The 6,166-nt window shown below is 33.7% G+C and overlaps 1 long non-coding RNA gene across 1 annotated transcript; it reads right to left on the bottom strand.

Annotated features, from left to right (window-relative positions):
• Positions 1–819: 819 nt before the first annotated feature.
• LOC127848506 (uncharacterized) lies at positions 820–4,500 on the bottom strand. Its single transcript, XR_008034549.1, has 3 exons — positions 4,433–4,500; positions 3,588–3,684; positions 820–887 (listed from the first exon to the last, which is right to left on the bottom strand). It is a non-coding gene; the product is annotated as an uncharacterized LOC127848506 (long non-coding RNA).
• Positions 4,501–6,166: the final 1,666 nt, after the last annotated feature.

The raw sequence follows: 6,166 nt of genomic DNA, 5'->3' as shown, positions 1-6,166 counted from the left end.
TGCTTAATAAACAATACATACACGTTACAAGCCGACTCTGCAAAAATAACCTGATTTATCAATTATTAAAATCGCCTGATGAATGTAGACATTATGTGACGACATTTAGGGCATTACGTCACATTTTGTTATAAGCGTGTCCATTTATATATGATTATATACACATACATAGGTTACTTCTCACACATGAACGATTTGGTGAGTCTGTAATCCGGTTAAGCTAAATATCGATGGTTTATATTTCCGAAATAAATATATTCACATGGCGCTAGTAGGAAAATCTTTATGAACGAATGAAACTTATATGATGTAAATATATACGCATGCACTAGGACTTAAACACGTTACAAAACATTGCACAAACTAAACGCAATATGTAAACAATTCCGATCATCTATAGCCGTTCTCTGAATAAAGTACCAACACGAACTTTGATGTGCCACTGTTTGGCACTTTCGATTACATTATAGAATCTTATTGTATCTAAATTTCCGGGAAATACCGACGACCGTTAATTGAATGTGAAAGCTTGTGTTTGCCTACATTACCTGTCTTATAGAAATAAATATTGACAGCAAATTAAGCTAAACTTACAATGTATCACACCTCAAGTGTTTATTGCGAGTGTGTTATTACGCAAATATTACCTGCGATATTACCAATTTATTCATTGTCCAGTGAATCCGCTGTATGCACCAAACGAAATACACCTTCTATAACCAGATTACTTACCCGCAGTTCCCCGGTCCACATACAGCCTGTAGTCAAATGCCGCAGACAGTCGGAAGTTTGGAAACACTTCATACGCCGTGCATCCGACGCCGCCATCAGGTCGATCCGTAGTTCTGTCTGCACATTGAAGGTCATGGCATATATGTACTTTAAACCTGCAAAATATATTGCATGCATATGTCTAACCTATTGCGAAGTGTATTCTAAAACGTATTCTGATTAATTTAAAGTATTAAATTGTACTGTGTATACAACAATAAGAGTACACTATATCAGTTATGGATAATTTTCCATTTCGACCGTAGTGTTTATACTCGCTATTAAAATTTATGCACAAACTACGTTAAATAGTTTGCGGAAAATGTTAAATGCGAATATTAGATATTGATGCAGATTAAAATAAATGAAATATGAAAGTGGCTACTAGTACACAAACATATTAACATATACCTAATTTTGTTAAGAAAGTAACCTTTTAGTATTAAAACTAAAATTTTACATCGATATAGTAGAATACAAATAAAATACACCAAACAAAATCAACTCAATTTTACGACAATAACTTAGTATATTTAACATACAACTATAAATATGTTTTCGGCGTAGCTAACTTTCAATGGTTATACCATATTGAGTTTATTATGCAACAGGACAATTGAACACACAAATTAAATTTAGGTCATTACAGGAAATGCAAGCTTTCTTTTAACAGATCATGTATGTATGTCCGTATTTTACAAAACATGTTGTAGATGGGAATAGCTTAAGATAAGCAAACACAATAATTATAAAAAGGTATCTTAATCCTTTCACGTTACCACTATTTTTTTAAAGTAAAACGCATATTCTTAAGTCAATGTAAGTAAACGACCCAGAGGTCGATTGCTCGTTGAGCGGCGTAACAAACGTATCTTGTACCGATTTCAGTTGATGATTTTACATTAACGAAGCGATTTTTTTTTCAATATTTGTTAGTAAATTATGTGACTTTTTTTCCGAATATAACCGAAACCTTAACTTTTGACTTCATTTTGAAATTATCATATTTACAATGTTTGCACAAGTTTCTTTAATGGTTTAACGTTTTATAAATTGTAATTGAAATAACATGTAAGCAAATGCAGTTATCTAAGGCCTGACTGATTTAAGAACAATCAAAATTACTATAAGAAAATACAAACACAATGGCGCAATAGTTTATTTAAACACGTGGTGGGTCGTAATTCATGACGTTCTGTTGATCTACGATAAATCTTTCGACTGCAAGCCTGACTATGTGTCTTTTGCGTTGTTGTTGCTACCGGTTAATAGATAAAATAAATGTGCAATGTGTTACAACCTATTTAATGCTGGGACTATACGCGTGTAGAGAAAAGTTAAGGAGTATAATTAATCGACAGACAACCTTTGCCGATGACACTGGGCAAAACTTTGCACGAAATGGTACGAATAATGTAAACGTTTTATTCTTTAATGAACGTAGTATTACATTGGACATATCCGTCAGTGTAAGCGTTTCGGGATAATGCGCATACAACTACTAATATTCTGTAAACAAATAAGCAAGAGAGCGCTCCTAATAAGCGATACAGTAAGTTAAAGGACGTAGCGATGTATAGGTACAGCCCTCGCTTGTACCGCAATGCCCCGGGTAAGAATCCTGCGTCACGAAATATTTGTATTTATTTTATTTTTGTTTTGTGTTATTTTACTGCAAAATGTACAGTGTTTTTTTGTTAATACATTAAATCACAACAATACGAACGATTGAGAACACGCCCCATATTTTTTCCAGACACTTGTCCTCTGTCTATTTCATGATGCAAAACATATTTTGAATTAACAGGGTTTTGCGGGTATTTTTGTCCTGTTCTATGTAGGCTCCGTGTAATTAAATTTTTTGTTCTACCATGAGTTGAGTACGAACCCTCTGTTATTTTGACCTATTTAAACCTATATTGACAATATTTGCAACTGACAATGTCTTACCCATTTGTTTCTTTATTGTTGATTTGTTATGCCAATAACCTTCAACTCATATTTACGAATCAGAATATCATACTTCAGTTATTTTGCTAAAAAGCATCATTAGATGTAATATTAAATTTAAAGTCCTGTCAGAATAGAAAAACACAATATGGCAAAAAACGTATTTTCAAATAACACATAGCCGAGAGTGTATATACATAGTATCAAATGCGTGCAAGTTGATATAAATCCTTCGCATGTTAACTATATTCCTTGGTTTATTTGACAACACACTATAGCACGCTAGTATTATTTCTAAATAATCAAAGCCGAAACACCTTTAAACACTTAATAAATAGTATCGATTCAAGGAAGGCATTGGATAATATAACATTTTACCAAGCCAGTGTTCTCCGTGAACGTGGCCGAAGCCATTCTTATATGTGGATAAGTTTTGGTAGAAATCTACAGACCCATTCACACGACGTTGAATCACCTGTTAATAGAAAATAACGTTTATCATGAATATATATTTAGTTTAAAATCGTATACAATTTATTAAAATCGAAACACTACTACCTTTTCATACACTACTACTTCTATTACTACTATAAATCTTTCGACTGCAAGCCTGACTATGTGTCTTCTGCGTTGTTGTTGCTACCGGTTCATTGATAAAATAGATGTGCAATGTGCAGAACACCCTCAATCTGCGCAGGAAGCGTTAAATATGTTTATAAAATTGTCTTATTATTTCATTTTAATATATCAATAGACCACTAAATAATGTATGCTACTCACTTGCCGCAGACAGTCGGAAGTTAGGAAACACTTCATACGCCGTGGATCCGTCCGCCGCCATCAGGTCAATCCGTATAACATTTTACCAAGCCAGTGTTCTCCGTGAACGTCGCCGAAGCCATTCTCATATGAGAAGAAGTTTTGGTAGAAATCTACAGACCCATTCACACGACGTTGAAACACCTGTTAATAGATAATTACGTTTAGCATGAATATATATTTAGTTTAAAATCGTATAAAATTTATTTAAATCGAAAAACTACAACCACTTCATGCACTACTACTTCTATTACTACTATTACTTGAAGATTGTCTAAGATACGTTCTGACAACCACAATAATCCGAGGTTTGATACGGCATTACTAAAATTGAAAGCAAAACGAATTATGCCTGACGATGATATGATAGATTCAGACATTGTGTAAACATAATCATGAACGTCAGTTCTAGGTATGGGATTTGAAATCAGAACAAGAATATTGATGCATTCTTAGAATTTATCTGTACGTAATAAAAATATGATGATGATATTTAAATTAATATTTTTCTTTCATCATTTATACATTTGTTGAATTAGCTAGATGTATTTTTATGTTCAAGTTAATGTTAAAATTTGATGAATTTTTATTTTGTTCATCAGCTTTACATGTTTTTATATCAAATGAATATATCTTATCAAATACTTGCATGCACACACGAATTAGACATCGATCCTAAACTTCCAGAGCATTTCAAGCTCTTATGATCACAATAAAGACGGCACTTACCCAGACCGTATCGCTGAGCATATGTATTAGTACATTGAAGCAGCGGTTGTGGTCATTAACCGGTTCAGCCGTATTACGATACGCGCTCGACCGAATCCGATCGAATCAGACTGTAAGGTATTGATTAAACGCGATCAGGTAAAATATGTTCTCTAATTCATACCGTCCAACCCCCTCCGCCCGTTGCCATTTCACAGTACACTTCAATGTCCTGATTCGTCCCTGCAGGTTGAACTCTATACACGCCACTGACACTTGTAAGGCTTCTTCGCTCCATTCAGTCCTCTTAATAATATAAATTCTTCATATTTAAATCTAAACTTGTGCATGTCACTTCATCCTTTTGTCTTATTCAAATAAATAATCAGATGATTGGTATTAATGTTCCATCGAACAATTCTTATCAGCTTTATTGTTGTATATTTAGCAACATATGAATAATGTTACCTGATAATTCACATATGTAAAACTGATTTATGCTTAACAGCTTAAGTATAAGCGTTGGCTTTAAGAATTACATTGACCTTGAGCGATGGACACATGCCTCACACACAAAATGACGCTACATATTGGTGAAAACCTTTGACACTTCATTTTTCAGTCCGAAAAATCCTACACTTGATCCCTTATAGTGACCTTAATCTTCTAAGCAGCAGCGTAAGTATCTTACACGCTGAATTTATAAGAAGCGCACACAATACTAAACTATGAAGTTCCATTCCGGAAAAGACGTGTTACGTGCAAATTAGACCTTTTAATTGTAAGTGCAAGCGACACATCTTCAAGACATGATGGACTGTGCGGTGAGTGTTTCAAGCTGTATATGTCGAAATTTTACCTTTGATATTTTGGTGTGGCATTAACTATTTAGCTATAGACACGTGTCTTATATGTGACATGAAGAATAATCGAAGATGTTACTTAGGTTTGCTTATCGATGAAATTTATGTTGCCGATGTTCATATTTATCCTTGACCATATGGGCATTACTTAATCAAAAGTATGAACAAGGACCCCTATTACGTGTTGAATATAAGAGCCGAGGTCCTTGTTTCAAGACATTTGATTTAATACCGCTTAATAAGGAGTGATTCCAACACCACCCATGGCGTTGATATTTTAATCTTATTTTACCTTTCATCCAAAATACATTATCAGTCAGGAGATGTAATTAGGATTTCAATAAGAAAGTGAATATATAACGTGTGCATTACGTTAACAATATAATAATAATATTTTAATTACTTTTTATGACACATGAGACAGAGTCATTCCAACCGGTTGCATTGCACTCAATCAATGATGAGCCGTTTAGTGAGTACCCTGGGTTACACTGCACAGTAGCCTGCTTCTGGTAGGTAGTGCCATTGGGAGCTGTGGCTACACCATTGGCTGGGGCCGCGCTACCGCAGTCTTCAGTTGAAATATATTACAAGGGTAATGTTGAACAAAACAAATAAAATGATTGACTCATAAACTGAAGTACATACAAATTGATTTACTTCAAAGTTGTTTGGGGGAAATTTGTATTTAGTTTTTGAAGATAAAAATATGGGCACATAAGATCGAAATGAATGAAATAACTTCAAAATAAATCTTAATAAAGGGATGGAAACTAGTGGTGGACGACTAGAAATAAATTCCTTAAAAGCCCATAAACAGTCGAAATCAATGGTTATTTCGTAAAATATTTCGAAAAATAAAATTAACAAATCAACAAATATTTCGTACAATATTTCGAAAAATAAAGTTAAAAAAAATCAATGTACGGTACAGCAATAGCCAAATGTCAACACTAGATGTGGTCTGGTAACATAAATATAATAAGATACACAATTCTCTTTTTTGTTGTTTTTGAGTTGGGCAATATATTCAACGCATGTTCATGTACCATGTT

This window comes from Dreissena polymorpha, chromosome 10 (assembly GCF_020536995.1).
Source record: "Dreissena polymorpha isolate Duluth1 chromosome 10, UMN_Dpol_1.0, whole genome shotgun sequence".
Taxonomy (NCBI): Eukaryota; Metazoa; Mollusca; class Bivalvia; order Myida; family Dreissenidae; genus Dreissena; species Dreissena polymorpha.
This window is presented reverse-complemented; position numbering and strand designations above follow the sequence as displayed.